This window comes from Cygnus olor, chromosome 18 (genome assembly GCF_009769625.2).
Source record: "Cygnus olor isolate bCygOlo1 chromosome 18, bCygOlo1.pri.v2, whole genome shotgun sequence".
NCBI classification, from domain to species: domain Eukaryota; kingdom Metazoa; phylum Chordata; class Aves; order Anseriformes; family Anatidae; genus Cygnus; species Cygnus olor.
The window spans coordinates 7,499,143-7,520,198 of NC_049186.1; the positions used below are offsets into that span (position 1 = coordinate 7,499,143).

Here is a 21,056-nt window from a genome sequence, read left to right on the forward strand (position 1 = left end):
CTCTCAGAATTACAGTATTAAAATTTCCACATGGAAACAGTTTTTTGACAGAGCAGTTGTAAAATCTTTATTACTGAGGGATTATACTTCAGTGACTAACACTGGAAAACATACTGTCCTTCAGGTAAAGTGTCTCTACTTCGTATTTTTCTGTCTCTAACAAATGCTATCCAGCTCTGCTTAACAGAAGCATCTCCGTCATGTGGTACCTTCTCCTTGTGAGCCCCACCAATGTCAATGAAAAATCTATTACTTCTGTGAGTTTTAAACAAAGCCCAGGCTCATGAGAGCATCTCCATCCCACACAGGCAGTAAGGGGGGGCACTTGCACTTAAGCACAGAAAAACAGTTTCATTTGAAAAATCTGAGACACTCACTAGCTCAGGCTCACCCAAATGATTAAGTACTCAGCTGAATTTTGGATGTAGTTAATGAGAATATTGCCAGAGGTTTCAGTGGTTACACAGCCTGGTACAATCTGATAAAGACAACAGGCAGAAGGGTAACATGCTGTGGGGTCTCCTTGCTGTCTGCGTCAATTGTCACTGGTGTCAGAGGCACCACGTCCTGCTGTTGTCAGTGCAGTTTCAGCGAGAATGAAACAAGTCTCTGAGGCTTTGGCTGTGTACGTAGTTTATTTCTTCTTATTGGAGTGGGAATAAACACTTTGAAGGAATAGCTTTGACAAGTAAGCTAACACCACTGAATGGTAGTAGATGGGGTTAGATGGCTGGGGTTCTGCTTCTTCCTAGAAAAGAATGGGAATGGAGGTTAGTGGAAACAAAGGAGATTTAAAAAATGACATCTAATATGCAATTTAGTATACAGCCTCAAATACTTAAATATACGTATACAAACTGCAAGTACCTTAAGGCATATAATAGAAACCCTAGACCAAAATCAGCTGGTGAGCAAATCAAGTAATGTAATCTCATGATCATGTGCTTACCACCACGCTTTGAGTCAATTCCAACACTATTTCTGAATTTTTTTGGTGCTGGACACAGCAATGGCAGAAAAATAAGTCAGTTATTTTGAGAGAGCAATGCCTTGCATTGCTTTTCACACTCCAGTGCCTTGCCATTGTTTAAATGTTTGCATCTGAGGCAAAGTGTATTTCAGCCTTTTTCAAACCTTGGGAGCAAGCTAACAGGTGCCCTTTGTACCCTATCTTCATGCATTTGCTTGACTTGTGCTCCAATTCCCAAACGTTGTTTCACAATTTCAGTTCAGAAGAAATACAAAGCAGAGACTGCTCCATGCAATGGCAATTACAATAATTATTACGGTTCTGTTCCTCTGTTAAAAATCTCATTTTAGATTGGAATCTGAGAGCAAGGGCTGAAAATAGATGCCTTTTGATGGTTTGTTGGCTTTATTGTCTCTGACTAGCCAACACAGTGCTTGAAAGAATGGAAGATTACTCTTTCAGTCTTAATTTTGGTCAGAAAACAATCATAGCAGAAAAGCTTTTATGAATGGATGAGCAGTATCAAGCATCAATCTTTGTTAACAGTTTATCAGTGGTAAAGCAAACCCCTAGTCGATAGATTTTAGCAGAAATAATATTGAGATTGAAGGCTGCAACAGTGGAAATAAAAAAGGAAAAAGAAATGACTATTAACATTTAGAAGGAACGAAGAACAAGCACATAGACATGATGGAGATCCATCAGCCATTGCAGTAAGCATTAATTTAGCCTTCTGGATGTAACACTTGGATAACTCAGATGTAAGCCTGGTGTGGAAAACAACATGCACATCACTGTTAACTCTGCCTGCTAAAATGTAATAGCAATTCTTTCCGCTAACTTAATCAACTGGTATCAGGTTATTAGATGCAGGCTGCCAGGATGGTATGTTGTGCAAAATGTTGAGTTTAAAAGAATAAACACTTCTCATGTCAACATCTATTGGAAAAAACAAAAATGTTTTTGAGCTTTCAATTTTCTGTGTGTTTATGAATAAGTTTTTAGGTTTTGGTTTATTTTGCAAAGGGGAAATGGAGCAGGCTTCTGAATGTTCACAGTGCCATGAAACGGAATTTCAGTCATTACATAGGGAAGAGAAGCCATTCTATCCAGTATGAGCAAAGCTTTGGGGTTGTTTGTAGGCTAAAGGAAATTAAAATAAGTGTGCAAGGTTTTGATTTAGAGGCATAGGAGGCAGGGTTGGGAGTATCTGAGGACATACTCTATTTTGCAGGATTATTTGAGAGTACAGAGGTGGATAGAAGCTATTCCAAACTTAGAGTCTAACTCACTAACACTACCTTCTGCTCCAAATTTACTGTGTAGTTCAACTGAATGGTTCACTGTGAAGACACTAACGTGCTGGATCTTCATCTTCCTGAAGACAGCAGAAGCATGTGTCCTCAAAGGCTAATGCCCATAGGAGATTATTTGGTGAGAGGAAGAGGGGGAGCAGGAGAAAGGGATAGGAAAAGGAAAGCGTGAATAATGTTGCCAGATTTTGCCCTGCAGGTCAAGTAATTACATGGATGTCTCGACTTTCTATTTTTCTATCTGTACTTCTAATTAACTTTCTTCCATTTAAGTATGTTTGTGTCCTTAAGCATGAAAACTGCAATCTAAAATATAAGATCAAAAGTTCACTCTTCGTGATACTGCTCAGAAACTAAACTAATCACTTTGGGGTTAAAATTAAAAACAAACCTAATTTATAAGGTTTTGAATACCCAATCTGGCAACAGCTTGCTAAGTTTAGGATAGGAAACTCCTTTGTTGGGGGGTTAAACATAGAGCTGTGCCCCAGTTAACCCAGGAGTGTCCCCATTCAGCCAGTGCCTGCTAACATAGCCTCTGAGGATCTACTCCTGAGAGATGTTCAGCATCTTTTCCTTGTTCAGTCTCAAAAGAAGGTATGCAAACAAACCTAAGCACTTCTCCAAGCTGGTCTCTGAGACTTAGTTCAAAAGATGTCACATAAGGGCTCCTCCGAAAAGTATACGAGATTCAAAGCATAGGGGCTAGGGGGAGGGAATAAGGCAGAGAAGGAGTGTGTAATGTAAAAAGAAATGGGAGCAGAAATACAGCTATCAGGAGAAGTTTTGAAAGTGAGAAGAAATAAAAGCTTGATCTTGCTATGTCAAAGAAAAGAGGAGTCAATGAGGAGATCTGAGGATTTCTATAGACTTCCTAATCTTCAAAGGATTTTTAAAATATTAAGTTTTTTATCATTTATAACTTACTATATGGGACACAGCAGATATAAAAAGCCTCTAGGCATGTATAAAACAAAAATACTTTAAAAAAAATCAAAATACTCTGAAAAGCAGCCCAACTCCCTCAGATAAGAGGAAAGAAAGACTGAGATTTATCATCTTATCCAAGATGAATAACCTAACAAAATTCTAGCCCTGCTCAGTGGCAATTCAGAACAGAAGGGCAGTAGTTTCCAGAATAAATTGTGAGACAGATGATTGTCAAGTGGTGCAGGTAAGCACAGCCTCTTGGACAGATTTTGAACGTGGAAGCCAGTTATTATAACAGAATAAACTCAGCATGCTAAACAAAACTAAAACTCAGAAGCATGCCTGGTCTTCCTTTTTGTGATTGATGCTTCTGATCCCATGGGAACTGTAATGAAACAATATACTGCAAACTGTCCCAGTTGGTGTTACTGTTTTTATTGATAATGCTACTTGGAAGGAAATTGTGCTTGACCTTTAACTGGGCAAGCTTATAGTAGAATAACAAGGAGCTGACAATTACTAACTGATCAATAATGAGCATCATTGGCTTGGTAGTTTCTTTCCCTGCTAGGTTTATACTCTTCTCCTTCTCTACAGATGTCAGTAGTTTAAGTTCCACCAAGGCCTTGAAGGTGGACATCTGTGTAGAGGCAGAAAGCAGTGCTGATGCAGCTCAGCTGCCCAGCTTGACTACTCAAATGCAGGTGGTGAATGGTACTTGTATTTCTGCTGATGTATTTTCAGTTGCTTAAGAAGACAGGTTTCCAGAGTGTATCAATGCACTTGTCCTCTGAAATCCAGGTTTCTGTAAGGGCTCTGTTGGTGAACACTGAACCCACGCTACTTCTCATGTTTTAAAATGAAAATCTCATTGTTATAAATGTCCAAAATTATTTCTGCACTGTGCAAACTGGTGTCACAGTGCCACTGTGTTTGCAAAAGTGATGAGCAGCACTGTGGGAATATGATGAAAAACAGCCTTATCTCATGTGAACTTAGTGAAATTCTAGAACATTTGGTGTTTTGCAGTCCCAAAATTCTGGATGGCTACAATATACATCTCTACAGGTTGACGTTTTGATGGTAATTGTCCCTGGAGAAAATCTTTTGCCTCAAAGGGTTTCTCCAATTAGTGTAGAGCTTACAGAAGAGACTCTGCACTGCCCCTTCCAAGCTGCATTATAAGTAAAATGTCAGAAACACATCAGGGTGAAGAGGAGGTCAGAAAGGATATAGGATACTTCCAAAAAACTTAAACTGTTGAAGCTCTGAAGGTAACATGACATCTTTACTCATCAACCCTTTTCTATTCAAGTGTGTGTCTGAGATTCAGGATGCTGGCTGATGCTGGCTGGGACAATGCGGTGTGTTTGGTGGCAAAGGGCTCACCCAGCTTTGGGGCAATAGTGGGCATCAGAGGAGAACACTATAAATAGGGAAGATGTTTGTGGCAAGCTAATGGAATGCTATCTAACTGCTTGTGGGAATAAGTAGTGTTTTCTTTAAATTACCTGATTCAAGGCACTACCAAAAACCTGTCAGTACTATGAAAATGTACTTTTTCTCCAATGAAGGATCGTATGTGAAGTAGTTTTGATAGACTGTTGTTTATTGGTTTTAAGCTAAATCACAATTGAACACGGTGTATTGCAGTTTTAGATGAGAGGTCAATCTAATTGCCAAGTAATTGTCTGAAAATTACATGAACAATAAAACAAAGTTGTACTCTTTGTAACATACAGTGTCAGGCTGGTAAGAAAGGTTTTTGCATTTAATTGACATTTAGCAAAATAATTACAAGTCCTTCAGGATAATTAGAATACACACTGTATTTGCAAAGTGCTTAAAATACTAGTTGACCTTTAGTAAGTGTGTTAATCAATAACAAACATATAACTTGCTATTATGCCAATTAAATGTCTATGTATTTGTTTCAGATATTTAAAGGTGAAGGTTAAATCATGTTAAATCATTACAGTCAGGTTGGGCATTTTGCTGTGATGCGTTGCATCCAGTGAAAGCATGCAAATATCTTCTGAAATGCCCCAGGGATCCTACTGGTGCATTTTAAAATTTACAGCAGGGATTTTAAAATCTTGTACTCGTGTGAGTTACAATCCTGGGACTCGTTCTTAAGATGCATAGTTCTGAAGAGATGTTCCTTCTTGTGCCTCTATTTAGTCTCCTTAATGAATTTAAAAGGGCATGTGTCTGTGCTAGGTGGTGATCTCCAAGTGTCCCCGTTAAGCTTCCAACATCCAGAGACACATAATGTGGTGATGGCAAAATTGCCTTGAGCATAATGCCTCTTTCACCCAAGAGATGGTATCTTCTACGGAGACAAATACCATGATGTTTCATGTGTACTAACAAGTTAATACAGTAATGCTTAGCGTGGAATTAAAAGATATTTGTGTTGCTTTCCTATTACACTCAGTGCGTGACCTTACGGGTAAGAAGGGGAAATGATTGGCACATACAAATACAAGTGTTAGATTCTCTGCCAAATTCAATGAAGAAACCAAAAACAAGAAAGAAAGTATAATCTTTCTTTCTGCTTTTGTAGGATTTTTTCCAAGATGTTCTCTTTGGGAAAAAATAATCTATTCACGGTACAAATGAGCAAGAACAGAACTGTTGCTCGTGTGATGCTTAGCCATTGCTCTACCAAGCTATGGCAGTTTTAATCTGTTGAAGATCTGATTGAATACATTTTAGAGAAAGGTGCAGTAAATTAGTATGGCCATGCTCTCTCTTTTTCAAGAGTAATATACTTTTGACTTTGCATAAAGGTCAATGGAGTGTTAAATTGAGGGTGATTAAATACAGTGGGAAGGGTATGACTCCAAGAGCAAGAATCAGTGAGAATAAAAATGTGAATTAAGATGCAATAAAAACAAGGTAATTGTTGAATAAAAAAAAACACCTTCTGATATCCAGAGTCCAAAGCTGTGATCCTTTGAAGTAGCACATAGACCACTGAAAAAATCAAACAAAACTCTCTCCTCTTTACATAATTGAGGCTTGTAGTCACATGAAAAGCATTTGGCACTGTCCCTGTAATGTAGTGTTTTTACAAAAGCTATGAGGCCAGAGAGCACTGAAATTCTAGAGCAGATGCTTTAAGATTTAGCTTTCTTTTTCTCCCTCTGTTTCTTAGGAATGATAGCATGAAAAGAAAAACTAAGTAAAAGAATTTTGACATGACTGTAGGGATAAGAAACTTCTCAGTTAAGGTGCCTCATATATCTTGTTTATTGTTTATAATGTACTGATGTGACGTTTAGAATGAGGATTATTCAATTTAAGAGTTGAATTTCCTTAGGTACGTGGTAGTTTTACTCTACTTCTCTTGCCGGAATTGGCCACAATGTTTCTCTTGCTTGAGAAAAAGCACACAGTAGATACATTTATACTATTGTATCTGGTTGGAAGAAAAGATCTCTTCCTACTCACGCAAACACAAGCATCAGGATTTTGGAGTATTGATACTGTATGTAATTGTAGGTTCTGTAGTCAACAAATATCGTTGCATGACTCCTTAAATTGTATAATTCTGCCTAGGGATGCAGTCAGGAAACTTACTCAGTGAAAATGCGGGGGTTCTTTTTTCTTTAGTCTAGAATTGGTTCTCTTTCAGTTGTGGAATTATGACTTATTCTGAGGTTTCTGAAGCCTATGGTGAACAGTGATATATTTTAAAAGGAACGGAAAACAAAGGCATTGAGTCAAGGAATTCAGATCTATGCTTTTAATAATATAATCCCCAGGCGCAGTGCTTCCAGGAGAATCCCTTTTCATAACTGTATAACGCTTCCATTCCTGGCCCTGCCTTTACATTGCTATCGCAATGTAAGTTGGCAAGATGCTTATCTTTAATTTGGTAAGGACATGCAAATCAGTAGATTTTCCAAGTGCTATGTAAGCTGTAACCATTGTAAAGCAATTTTTATTCACAAAGACTAAATTTACCAAAAAGGATATGAGGAGCTCTGTGTTGTCTTAAGATGCCATGGAGTTCTCAGTTGATACTGAGGCCATTTTGGACTGGAGGTTCCCGTGTTGCTCCGACATGAGGTTATGGTACAATTCCTTGTATTCACTTGTAATATCTGTCTATTGTGTTTTAAAGCGTGGCACACAAAAGAAAGTGGACCGTCTATGTCTAGATTACCCATGTGAAATAAAGCCTTATTTTACAGATACTGCCTTGTGAATAAAACAGTGCTCCCAAGACATAATCTGATTCCCCAAGCGTAAGACAGAATTCTACAATGAGGTTGATGAAACTAAAGTCAGACTTGAATCAACAGAAACTGTCCCTAAATATTCCCTAAAACATTCTTAAACTTGAGTAGTATACTTGGGGTTTAGTATACACGGAAATAGAGATTTATTGTCAGTAAGACTTTGATGATGAAAAAGTTGAAAGACATTTTATGAGCCCTGAGGCAACAAAATGCCAAGTGCTGATATCAGTCAGGCCATTTGAAATAAAAGCCCAGAAATCACTCCCAAAGAGGGCTGCTGATGTTCCATGTTAATAATTGATAAAATAACGTACAAACATCTTAGCTGGAGTTGTAACTGCCAAAAGCTGTGAAGCTGCATTAAAACAAACTGCATTTCTCTCCTCTAGAAAGTTCAGTTTTCAGGATGATTGCTGATTCCGGTACCATTGATCTCCATCATGTATGATTTGGGAATCTTATTTGCAAGTTAAATTCTTTCTGGTTGATGTGAAGCTTTAAAGTGTGACCCTTGTTGGATGTTTCATGCAGAAATAAGCTACTAATGATCCATTCGTGAAGCTGTCCCAGTCTGATGTGATCTTTCCTGAGCATTGGTGCATAAGATGGAACATGGTACTCCAGATGATATTTCTCTAATGCTCTGTAGAGTGGCTTTACACTTTTTCTCTCTGCTTCCAAAATGGATCGTGTTACATTGGCTTTTTCTGAGCTGTACCACTGAGTCCCATCACTCCCATTCTCTTGTTAAAACTTGGATAGAAAAATGGGTAGGGTGGAGAGAGAGGAAATGCTGTTACCCAGTAGTTGCGAAACTTGCCTAAGGAGCTTGGGATTTATTTATTTTCCATAGTCTGTAAGTCTCTTGCATGTGCTTTTTGGCAAATTATAGATCAAATCTTGCAAGGTAGTAGTGTTTTTCCACACCTGTCTATGGCCAAGCCACTGTACGTTTTGAGCTTTGGCCTTCACCTTCTTACTTCATTCAGAAAAACCATAAATTGGAGTTCCATGAATAGTTTCTGGAGTGGCAAGTGCCAATGAAGCCTAATCTTTACTGGGGGCCCTTTGAATCCACCAAAACACAAATAAATGCAGTGGACTGACAGGTTTCAAATCATTGCTGGTCCTTTATCTTTGCTGATTTACTTACTGTCCCAGCCTATGTCTGTAGTCTGACCAATATTTTTACTAAAACTAGAATTAATTCAAAAGTGAGTGTCTTAACGATCAAAGAGCTACACCTCATCAGTATTGCTCTGTGTACAAGATGTGAATGTTTTAGCAGACATTAGCAAACACACAGGCATTTAAAAATGCATCAGGGGTGCTAAGGATCATGTGATGGCCATACACCAAAATGTTCTTAAGCTCCAGGGGAAAAATACTGTTGAATAAGAAAGCAACTTGAGAGTAAGTGAACCATAATGGGAATTCAGCATCTAATTCTCCCTTTTGCACTGCAGTGAGGATGTAGTGACTTAAGAGGAACAATTACTTCAATCCCAGAGTAAATGGTAGTCAAGAAAAGCTGAAGGAATTTAATATGCCAGAAATAAATCAATGACTGCTTTCATACGGCTTCATGTCAGGCTTCTGTTTAGTTTCTACCTAGCAGCTAAACTAGGAAAGACAAAGCTTCCTTTATAATTTCTTGATACCAAATGCCTGTGTGGTGTAAAAATGGAGCAGTTCCATCAAAGTGAGGCAAGGTATTGAATGAATATTTGTCCCAAATTTAAAGTGTTCATCACTATGTAATCTGTTACAAGAGCCAAAGGAAGTTTTATGGGCATTTTGTTCATCATATTTAGCCTGGTTCTTTGCCTAAAGTGTTGTACTGAAGCCTCAAGGAAGAATTATAGTCTCAATTATTCCTTCTGCATTGCTCCTATATTAGTGCTGAATCCTGAGGGAAGGGTTACTACGGATAATTAATCTTTCCCTAGTTTCTCCAAGTGAAAGTACCAAACCTGCAAACAAGGGAGGGTACTTTTTAAAGGGATGACTTTGCTGCTGTGTAGAATTCAGATATCCATGTACAAATGTAAATGTACCAAATAGGCTGACATAAACTAATTACTATATTGCTTCAGTTACAACATTTAATTCCAAACTGTTACTCTGAATTGTAGCAGTCTTTTTGAAATACAACAGGCAGATTTCACACGTTGGTTCTGTCCTGTACTCACTCAGGTCAACCATTTCAATAAATCATATGGTAATACAGAGTTCAGATTAACGTGTACTGATACCCTCTGCAATAATTATTGATACTTGAACTATAAATATGCTACTTAACCACCATTAGGTTATCACCACTTGTTTGTTTTTTTTTTTTGTCCTTTATTTGCATGTTCATAGTCTCTCTTAGCTTATGTAGGGAGAGGTGGACATTAAAAGAATTGGATGGTAGGTCCAAAAAGCAAATAGCAGGCAGACTGACCTTTATTCTGCACGTTTGCTTCATCTCTTGTGTGGAGGGCCATTGTACATCCTATATACTGCTTAATTGCTAATGGATAGTACCAAGGTGAAACCATAATTAGTTGATTTTATGCTTCTGTCTGGTCAGTAATTTATGTCTTGTAGTGTATACGTTTTATTTAAAAACAGTCAGAGATCTCATTCCTTTCCTGCTTGCATTCTCCCACTTCAATAATTGTTCATAAACATCGACCAATTTTTGTTTTCTTGGCAAGATGACAATTATCTCATTTGAATTTGCTTCCGTGTTTAGATTTCAAGGAGCATCTGGAGGTCGCAAACAGAGCTCGCGTTTGTTTCAGCTGCGCTTATAGACCAGAGCCACTGTCAGGCTATGCTGAGCATTACCTGCGCCCTTCAAGGCTCCGATCTTGTTACCCTCTGCCGCATGTGTCACTGTCTAGAAGAATAGCTCTGCTGCTTTCAAGAGTGTTACACCTGTGGACTGTAGAGAGAGACCCAGCACTTTTATAATAGCTTTTAGAAAAGCAAGCCACACATCCCCTTAGAGTTTGAGTCACCATATTTCACCTTATGATGTGGCTGATACTAGGGTTTTCAACTCTGTCAAGCTCTTGCTGAGGGCAGAACAATGAAGGCTGCTGGGTGGTAGGAGCGTGGGAGCTGGGTAACAGCATGTTGCTGTCGCCATCCTTTCTATAGAAGCATTTTGCTATTCATAACCTCAGCAGTATGGCCATCCACCACCGTGGAAATAGAATGCTGGAAGCAGTGTCAGGGCTTATGAAGTACACAAAAGTTAGCCCTGATGAATCACTTTCTACTCCAGTTCTATTTATTTATTCATTCATCTCCTCTCTGTTCATGGTGTAGATGGTGGTTTGACATCTGAGCCATCTACTTGCTTAGGCTCTGGCAAAGTTTGGGGTCTCAGGTTTTAGAGACTTCAGCTTGCTGTGGTGAAATACTGATGAGATGAAAATATCAATGCAGTTTATGCAGGAATCTAATCTACTAATGCCCCAAATAGAGTAAGGTTGTTGTACGTACGAAAATGGTACTTTGCTGAGTTTCTTTAAATAAATTTAGTACAATTAACACATTTACTTTTTAAGTTGTAATACTGCCAGTTTGAGGCTCTGACTTCTTCAGGTATCAACTTTAGCAAAATCTCTTTTACTGCTTGCTCTAAGTAAATATTTGTTGTTAAAACACATATCATTATTTACAACTTGAAAGGTATTTGTTGTAGAAAAGTTAAGGGTTTTTGAGGTTTCGGAATGCGTCCTGAAAAGTGGTGTAACCTTTGTGAACTCGGTCACCCTGACTCAGCTCCAAAGTAACTTGAAATCCACTAGAAAGACTGTCCTTGACTCCAGTAGGCTTTGGGACAAATTTTATATGCAGCCATTTAAGTCCATCTGAAGCTTGCAGGTTTCATAGTTTTAGATGTGAAATTTAACGTTCTTATTGATGAAGCTTTTTCTTCACCTCTTCTTTCTTACTCTTTTTAGGTAGCATTTGCAAATTTTTATTTATTTGTGTTTTGCATTTTGTATATAATTGCAATGCCATTTTCTACAAGTACAGTTTATTGCCTTTTATTCTCATAGGATTGTTTTTTTTTTTTCCCTTTTGGACAGTAAAATAATTTATAAAACTTTTTAGAAAGTTTACACACATTATAACAACTCACACGTGAAATACAAATACCTTGAGTTAGGTGCTTAGGTACACTGAAACATTTACAACCACTCAATAGAGCTATTCAAATTTGTGCCAAGGTAGGGTTTTTTTCTTTCATATCCACAAAACTTACATCATGTTAAATAAAAGTGGCAAGTTTTATGCAGCTATCAGTGAGAATTTGTGTAACTGAAAGCAATTAAAAGCCTAGAGGATTCAATCTTAATGTTACTGGTTATTTTTAAAGGTACAGAATATTCATGACCATCACTCTGCTTTTAATTCAGAAGATGAACACTGATGTGTTGTCCGTGAATGGGCATAAAATGAAGGAGAACATGTATGCAAAAGTGAGTTCAGCCACTTCCCTTTATACTACTTGACAAGTTTCCTCAAAATTAGTACATCTATATTATTATTCACAGCCATGTATGAGACAGCTTAAAATCATGTTCAGATGATTTAAAGTTGTGTATTTTATATATTCTTACAAAGAAATAGATTACACAAAATGAGTTGGTGTCTGCCTGAATCCAAACAACTTTTTTCAGCTAATGTAATAGCTAATTACATGAATTTTCACTAGTTCATGTAATAGGTGGTAAATTCACAATCTGAGCCTCATTTAAATATTCTTCCTTTGCTTCAGGTCTTACTTTAAATAGAAAAATCAAAAAATATGGCTCTTAGCCTTGCTTTGGTGAACCTAAGCCACGATGGCTACTGTACAGTGACTGGGAGCCTAGGGCCAATCTGGGGGATCCCTCATGGACCCCATCAGAGGTGATTGTGTTAAGTGAGGAATCTCTGATTCACGATGCAGAACCATGAAATGAACGTGGAATCATGAACCCAGCCTCTGGCACCACTGCTTTTCACTCAAAGGCTGTGAAGGGCTCTGGAAATGTACCCACATCTCTCAGTAGTCTGAAGCAATCAATAAAATTAACCTAGGTTCTCTTTCATTAGGAAGTATTACCTGATCAGTATGCTTAATTTCAGAGCTGCAAGTATGCCTGCCAGCTGTGACAGCCACCAATCCCTGACATCCCAAGTGGGTCACACAAGGCAGCTGAGTAGATGTTTCAATACAGAGCGAAATGAATTAAGCCATTGCTGATTCCAAATTACCCTTGCTTTTAGTATTTACATTGGCCCAAGCCCCAGGACAAATTCATCGCACAATGCAAAATAGAGTGGAAGCTTCAAAGGTAAAGTTTGTTCTCTGCTCTGCATATTAAGATCTTGGTTTAAATTCTACCTTTTCCACAAGGTGTATGTTAAAATAAATAAAAATATAGCAGGTCTGATTCTCCTTTCAATAAGATAGGTTTCACAATTCAAGCTTCCAATGCTTGCAATAACGGCTTTGCTGGCTCAAATTGCAGAGGAGAAAAGAAAAATCAAACCACAAAATACACTATTTAAAACTGGACAAGAAGTAGGCTAATGGCTCACAAGGTTGACTGAACCAACATAATAGCCTATAAAGCATTCTTTGATGTTATGTGCCAAGGACAGTCTTAGAATTTGTAGAAAATAAGATATGAAATGAAAAGCTCAGCCTGATCCAGACATAAATATACGGAGTGCTCTGAGAGTTTCCTTTATGTCCAGCAGATGTCAATGTGGTGATAAACTATAGCACGCTGGGAATCAAAAACGAGCCCGTCTGCTCTCAGAGTAAAGATAGAGTTACAGTTTGCATCCCAAGCACCAGACTCAGCCATGCTCTCACAGCATGGTAGAGCACTCATTTAGTTTTTGGGGATTCTTTTCCAAAAATGGTTTTGTTTTTCTCCATACTGTCAACATTTATTTAAGCACAGTTTAAAATGTGTTATAACTTCTGTGATGTAGGACATAGCTTGGCATTTTGCTTCCCGTATGTTTTCATCTTCATTTCCTGCAAACATGATGGTCTTGTTTTTTCCCATGTGCACTATAGTTACTGTAGGCTGCGGTATCCATGTTTTCTCTAGTGCTGGGCAGACCTTCCCTCCGGCTTACCCTGGGAATTCCCTATTGTGATATTTGTTGTGTTACATGTGGTTTCAAATTATTTATATGTGAGTATATAGTTCACTGATATCAATTATGTAGGAAACGGGAACAATGGGCAGTAGTTAAATTTTTGTAGGTGGATAGATTGTTCTCTTAGTAGTAGTTCTATTTAGTTTTTAGTGTGGTTTGAATACTCCATTGATTTTCTGTAAGTTCATTATATTGTTTAGCTGGTTTTTTAGTCTACTGTACATGATGTTTGAGTATTGTTGTATTGATTTCTCAACAAGCCATTTTAGTTTCAAAATATTAATCACTCAAACTATAAGTACTCATACATAGGTTTTCTGTTTCATAAAATCATGCAACGATGATCAAGGAATAGGAAAACTTCCTGTGCGTCTTGCATTTTGTTTGGAAACATTTCTCTAGAGCAGTGGTTTGCAGTAGGCTTTCGATGAAGAAATAGAATCTGTCACAGAATTGATAAGGAAGTCATTATCTGGATAAGATACCATAATCATCTCTGTGATGATTCACTGAGCAGAGTACTCTGGTGAGGACAAGCCATGAACGAAAGCTCAGAGCTGATGTACCGCAGACATCCAGCAGGTGCTGGCAATTGTCACCTACAAACAGGTTCACATGGATTTGGTAGGGGTGGCAGTTTTTCCTCTATCTGAATGCTTTGTGTTGTCCTTTCCTGTATTAGTGGTAAGGCTTTACGAGAAGCAGAGGAATCAGGTGTACTTCGGGATAAGTGTGTCTGTTTGGTGTGGATTACCACAAGGCTGTCTGAAGCGAAGTAAGCTTTGGTGTAATTACACAACTTTCAGTTCTTGCCTCAGACTGTCAGTAGTACTCCTCTGTGTGCCAAAAGCCTTATTCTCCAAAGTGAAAATAGGGCTACACGATGGCTCATTACAGAGTTTAAATGTAAACTCTAAGGCTTGTCTTTTTGAACACAAGTGGAGGACTCCTCCACTGGAACGCAGTTCAGGAGGAGCAGATGTGTCTCACAGTTTGTGATCTACTCTTACTAAAGTAAGCCTAAAAGTAATGACTCAGAATCTAAAGGAAAGGATATTTTTAGTCTCTGTCACATCACATCTGAAGCTCCTTTCTTAGCAGTGCTGCTTAACTGAGGCCACTTGTTATCTCTGGGATTTCAGAGCCACGGCCGACTTTCTCCAGTGTTCCTCTCTCCCCCGGCTATTAGCCCCGTGCTTGGATTCTCCGGGGAATAACTGCTAATAAATAACGATAAAAGAAGGAGGAGACCTCCCTCCCATTTTTGTTTCCCTTACTCCTGACCTCTGTTTCCTTGGATGAGAAAGTGGTGATAAGCGCATAAAAGAACTGTTCTCTACTGTTGAATATTTCATACCAGTTTCTTGTCAAAAGATTGAGTTTTGCCACAGCTCTCTGACTTTACTTGTCAGGATGAACACACACACTGTTTTGGAAACGTAAATATGGATATTTGCTCTGTTTTCTGTGTCAGAGAACCCTCTGACTATGGTCTGTTCTGCGCCCCCCTTTTCCACAATAATTTGCAACCTGTAAGCAAAGAAGTTGGGTTTAAATTGCTGTTCAGTTCAGTTGAGTTGAGAACTTTTCTCACCTGTATATGTAATGTTTGCATAAATTATTACAGTCAAAGACCAATGTTTGGCAAATCACACAAAAGCAACAAGATGACACAACATACTACAGAAGATACTCATATTAAAACATGTCCTTCTTCCTGGCACTTGCTGTACGCTACTATTTGTGTATCTTGAGATTTTTAAAACCTGTACTGTACAGTTATGTTTTAGCATAGTATCATATCATAGTATCATACTTGCATTAAAACAGAGTTCTTGCATAATAGAGTTTCTCTGACACCAGCTATCATAAGGGACTAAAACAGGAGAAATTATATTACTCCATAATGTGAGCACTAGACTTGATTTTAACAGCCTAATAAATACATTAGGCCTGCAACCTTCTGCATTCAGAGTTGCTCTAAAGCGATCTTTAAACACCATAGTGCATTTCATTTATTGGTTTTGTGATGACCTCAGCTGTTGTGTGTTCTTTGGGTTACCGACTGCAGAAATCTGAAAATGTTAATAGGAGCTACTTTCAAATAGCAGTCTTTTTATTTCCTCCTTCAGCCAGTCTGCCAATTTTATTATTTTTTTTTGCTTGTTCTCTGGTGACTTTGTGAGATGTATTTGGCTCGATTCGTGCCCAGTCATCAGTTGTATTTGTTTGTTTTAAATTTTCTGATGCCCTGCTGAAGGTTTTTATAAGCTACTTCTCTAGCCTTTTTCTTGGCCATTTGGAGTGAGTGGAAGCAATGTCCCCTGCTGCCAAAGGAGGCAAGTATTCAGCACACTCTAGCAGTGAATAGGGTTACGTGAGGGTATAACCCCGAAGTTGGTCTGAGGGGCTTGAAGTGCTGCTCTTACTGAAGGAGAAGCCCTATACGCATCCCCAGCTTACGGAGCTCTAACTAAGCGTGCAGTCATTGGGGATTGCTAATTTTCCAATTATATTTTCAAGAGGATAATGTGCTCTTCAGAAGAGGTCTTGAGATGGCACTCACAATCACTGTACCCAAGCCAAAATGATAAGGAGTGGGAGGACTGGAGAGGCAGGGCAGGACACTGCACAGGCTGTGCAGGATCACGGCCAAAGAGGCTGTGGGCAGGGCAGGAGGGTAATCTTGCATAACCTTGCAGTTAAGGCTGTAACTTGCAGTCATCCTGATTCAGCGGGGGGTGTTGTTTTTTAAATCAAGTTGTGTGTTTGCAAATACCGTAAATCCCTTATTTTCAGAGGAATAAAAATGACTTTTTTTCTTTTTCTTTTTTTTTTTTTTGCATTGCTGAGTGCTCCCTGTGGGTGTTGCCAGTCCAGCAAAGCTCTCTCCATCCATGCCCCAGGATGTGGCCCCTGCCAGCAGAGAGCTAGACCTGTGCAGCAGTGCAGCCTTCACCAGGACGTGTCCCGCATGTTAGTGCACCATGTCATCTTGCTTAGAAGAGAAGTTACTTGCTTGTTTGCCCTCTGTTAGTCCTCAGCAGTTAACCATAGATTATTTTTTTTACCTAACAGCTATATGGAACCTGGGGGGCAATACCCACTGGGATCTGTCTGCTGACTTAGATCAAATTTCAGTTCCAAATATATTTACTGTCACTTCCTCTATATGGGACTTGTAAATCTTTTCATGTAGAAACAGTGTGGAACTAAAGGTCTAAACTTTCCCTTTGATGTCAGTAAGAACTTCACTTCTTACTTGGATTGAGCTGCTATAATATACTTCCACTGAAAAGAAAAAGTTAATGGGTTGTTAGAAACTTTACAGGAATTTTTAAATTAAACTTTAAGTGAGCATATTGTTAAGGTGTAGGTTGGGGAAACATACATAAATATATATATATGATGAAATCAAAAGTATAAGTCATCTAGATATTCCTATTTTTGTGCAACAGGCTTTCTAAATCAGCTATATGTATGATTTAAATCGTAAATGAGCTAAGGATACCATATGGTTTCAGTATGCATCCAAACTAGCAGAATCTTTCCTGAGGAAATATTATTAAGGGCATTTTATTCTAGACTTACTGCAGTATTTCTTCCGAGTGAGAAATATATTTGGAGTTGCTCTTGAGTATAGGCATGTTGTGCATTCTGTAATGGAAACAGATGTGTTGATCTCTTCCTTATATACAATACCCATGGGGGAAAAAAAAAATCTTTTAGGGTGTGGTAACTACTCTGGATCCTATTAATGCCTCCATCCTATATCTCATGTTGGGGTTTTAAAGGTAATCACTGAGAAGTGTGCGGGGAGAATATTTGTTCTCTTCTGATAAGTATATATATTATAATCACTACACCTGGTCAGATCCTTTTGCCTTGACATTTTTAAAGTTATTTCCAGAATCCTCCCCTATTTCAAGATATGTAGTGCAGTGCCCTAATACTTTCTTATGTATATAAATTTCATCAATGTTTTTATATATTGATCTTCATGGTTTGGTGCATGTAATGAGATTAGTCCTTCCTTACTGCAACTGCTTTGAAGAATGCAAGCTGATATAAATATGCTAGCTACAAGAGACACTACTGTGTTGTGCAATGCCAAGTGGGTTAATTTAATTCCTAAACTAATGTAGGCTCGTTGCGAAATATATTAACTGTAGATTTTCCAGAATACTGATTTCACATGACTATGGATTGATTAACATGTAATTGAGGAAAATAATAATTCTGTGCATTAGAGCTCTGATACACTGTATCATATGCAGTGCTATCTCTAACAGCTTTTGCCATTTTTGTTCTACATTTTCTCCATTCCAAAGCAGCTGAATGTGCTTTCTTAAAAATGAGTATTTCAGTTGTCAGCTTTTCATAGTGCAACAGTAATGGGGGAAAAAAGGGAAAATAAGAACAGTAACTTCTACTTGTACAGCATCTTTCATCTAAGAGTTTCCAAAGACAAACATCAGTAATGAGATAAGTCTGGTGGTTTTATTTCTGACCTACATCAAGGCTATGTTTGCTTATATTTCTCTCAAGATAATTAGCTAACAGAGAATGGGTGGCTGGCCAGGAAGAGCTTGGGTGTTACCAGAAGTGCTGTTGGGTACTTAGGGAGCTTCTCTGATTTCCCCTCTTGTGAGAAAATGGTGTCCTACCCTGGAAGAGACCTTCTGAATGGAACATAAAATTGAGATTCTAACACATCTTAAGTCATTAAATATCTTATGGATTATTTTGTGAGAGCAAGGGTCCATTCCAGTTAATTCCATTTCAGCCTCTGATGTTCTTCCACAATTTAAGTGAATAAATATTCTGCCTTCCAGGCCTTAATTAATTTGTACTTGTTTAGTTCTGTTGTGAGGTATTGAAAAGCCTCTGATCTCATCTCAAAAATCTGCTGTGATTCCTGCCTCTGTGATGCAGCAAAGCTCATTCAAGTAGCAGAAAATTTGGAAATCTTTTGCTTGGTAGCATGATACTTCACAGCTCTGATTCTGCTCTTCTGCCAACTTAAATCAGAATCTGCTCTCTAAAAGCAGTTGTTTTTTCCCTCATGCCAGTTTTAGATCGGTGTTTCAGATCTGACCCTGCGTTTTCCCAGTGGTGATGTTGATTTTCGTGCTGACAAACCAAAACGCAGCAGCTTAACTGAACTGACACTGGCAAGTGCTCCAAGATAACGATGGTGTTTGAATACAGCACCGACACACACCCCCCTGCCATCCTCAGAGGTGGTGGGAAGAAACTCAACTCATGCTGATCAGACCTTTCCTCTGATGGGATCCTAGCTAATGATGTTGTCATTACCAATAGAGTCCTTATTGATCCAGTTCGTCAGACTTCCACCAACTGTTTAAGAATAGCATTGTTCATATAAACAGTGTCACTAAAGCTTATTATAAGTTTGTGCACTTTCTGCAGCGATGCTGATCTTGTCTTACAGCTATCATGGTGCGGAGTGTTGTCTTGTTTGTCTTTTATTTCTCCTCTCCCTTCACCTTTTATGCTAAGGATATAAACTATGTAGGTTAAGAAAAAAATTTGTATGGCTTATGCGTATTAATGCCACCAGGAGATTCCAATCCACTAGCTGGGGGCTGTTGATTTAACTGCAATATAGGTAGAAAATACATGATTTGGTTCATATCAATTTGAGTAAAAATCTTGTGCAAAAAACAAAAACACATCTTTGCATTTGGAAAGAAGTTTAGCAATGGATTTGTCACTAAATTTCTGGTCTTCGTCTATTTGAGGGGAATGAATATAGCTGATATTTTTTCAGTCAATTACCACATCGAAACTATCTCTAAATACACTGAAGCTTCAACAACAGAGTTATCAGTACACTTTGGTGTGATTTATGGTGTGGATAGAATGCAGATACAGAGAATCCAAAAGAGAAATGGGGTTCCTTTGCACTTCTGAAATATGTACATCTGTTTCTGCTGTTGCATAGAAAAAGAAAAAGCGGTGCAATGTGAATTGGAAGAGAAGTATGACAGTCATTCTTGGGTTAAAGAAAGGGGAAAAAAACGTGTGTGAAATCATTTTGCTATCCCAAAAATGACAGGGAGGAACATTATGAGCAGGGTCTCATATTTCCCCAGTAACTAAATATTGCTTTGGCTTTATTGCTCAGTTGACTTACAGAGAATGGATTTGTGGTTAGAGGAAAGAGCTTTAAAATTGCAACTAGATTGCTTTTTTTTTCCAAAGATTTTTTTTTGATTTAAAATGTCTTGAAGCTTAATTCCATTTTTTAGAGGAGCTCTTTCTTCAGTCAGAATTTTACAAACATTTTTACAGCAACAAAAAGATATTAAATTACACACTGTTAATTTTGCTCTTCTTTTGCCACATATTTTTAAACGGAGCTCGAAGGCAAAGCTAATTAATGATAAGCACATACATAAAATGAGTTCAGAAGTACAGAAATCCTGATGTCTCCTCAGGTTAAGAGACTTGAACATGATGAGCTAAACATAGACTGTTTCACTGAGAAATTTGGGTCTTAAATTCAGACCTTCCCCTTCACCCTCCTTTCTTTCAAGTCATCTTGTTTAAGATAAATTGATTGACCAAGGTGGAGTTTTCCTGAGTGATTTGTGGTTTGAAACATCCAAGTACTTTCAGGCTCTCTCTTTTCATTTCCTTAAAGTCTGAGCTTTAAAGTGAATCCTTCCATCTCGGGGCAGGTGGAGAACAAACCCTTCTGATTTGAGAGCCTGGGAGATATGGTCTGAGCGAGTTATCAGTGGCTGTTGAAGAGATGGACATGCCCCTGCTTTTACAGAAACCTACTCCTGATTAATAGGAAAGAAAAAAAGAGAAATCAGTATGCAAATTTTTGAATACAAACTAAAGACTGAAATATAAAGATTGAAAACAGCTGATAGGTTGTACTTACCCCTTCTTTTACATGTTTGTGATCCCTGGGCAGTAGATCTCTGCATTTTGGAGATCTTCATGCTGTTTGTAGATTCCTAGTGCGACAAGACTTGGAAGCTTTGAAAGAAACCTTGAAAATGCAGCTCTTTCACTGAAGGTAAATCCAGTTACCACTGAATATTTAATCTCATTGGTCAACCAGTGTATAGCATGATCTTTTGCAAGCTGTGCCATGTGACTTGAGTTGGGGATAATGGAAATGGAAAGCAACCACGAGCATTTCTCTGGGCTATGAATATGTTGCCTCTTGAAAAATGTGAATACGAATTCACATCTTCATCTTGGGTCCTTGTTCCTGTGCCAGCAAAACATTTGATATCACAATAGAAAAGAGTGCTTTATTTATTGTAATGTGCAGTTGGAATCATTTTACTTTTTTTTTGCCTCAACCAGTACGACCGTAACTTAAACTGACAGTGCTAAATGCTGTGGTAAATCTGAAAACAGTTCCTTTCTTGCTTGATA

General features: G+C 38.2%; 1 long non-coding RNA gene across 1 annotated transcript; it reads right to left on the bottom strand.

Moving 5' to 3' along the window:
• Positions 1–19,749: 19,749 nt before the first annotated feature.
• On the bottom strand, positions 19,750–20,708 carry LOC121079914. The gene is made up of 2 exons (XR_005825212.1): positions 20,551–20,708; positions 19,750–20,446 (listed from the first exon to the last, which is right to left on the bottom strand). It is a non-coding gene; the product is annotated as an uncharacterized LOC121079914 (long non-coding RNA).
• Positions 20,709–21,056: the final 348 nt, after the last annotated feature.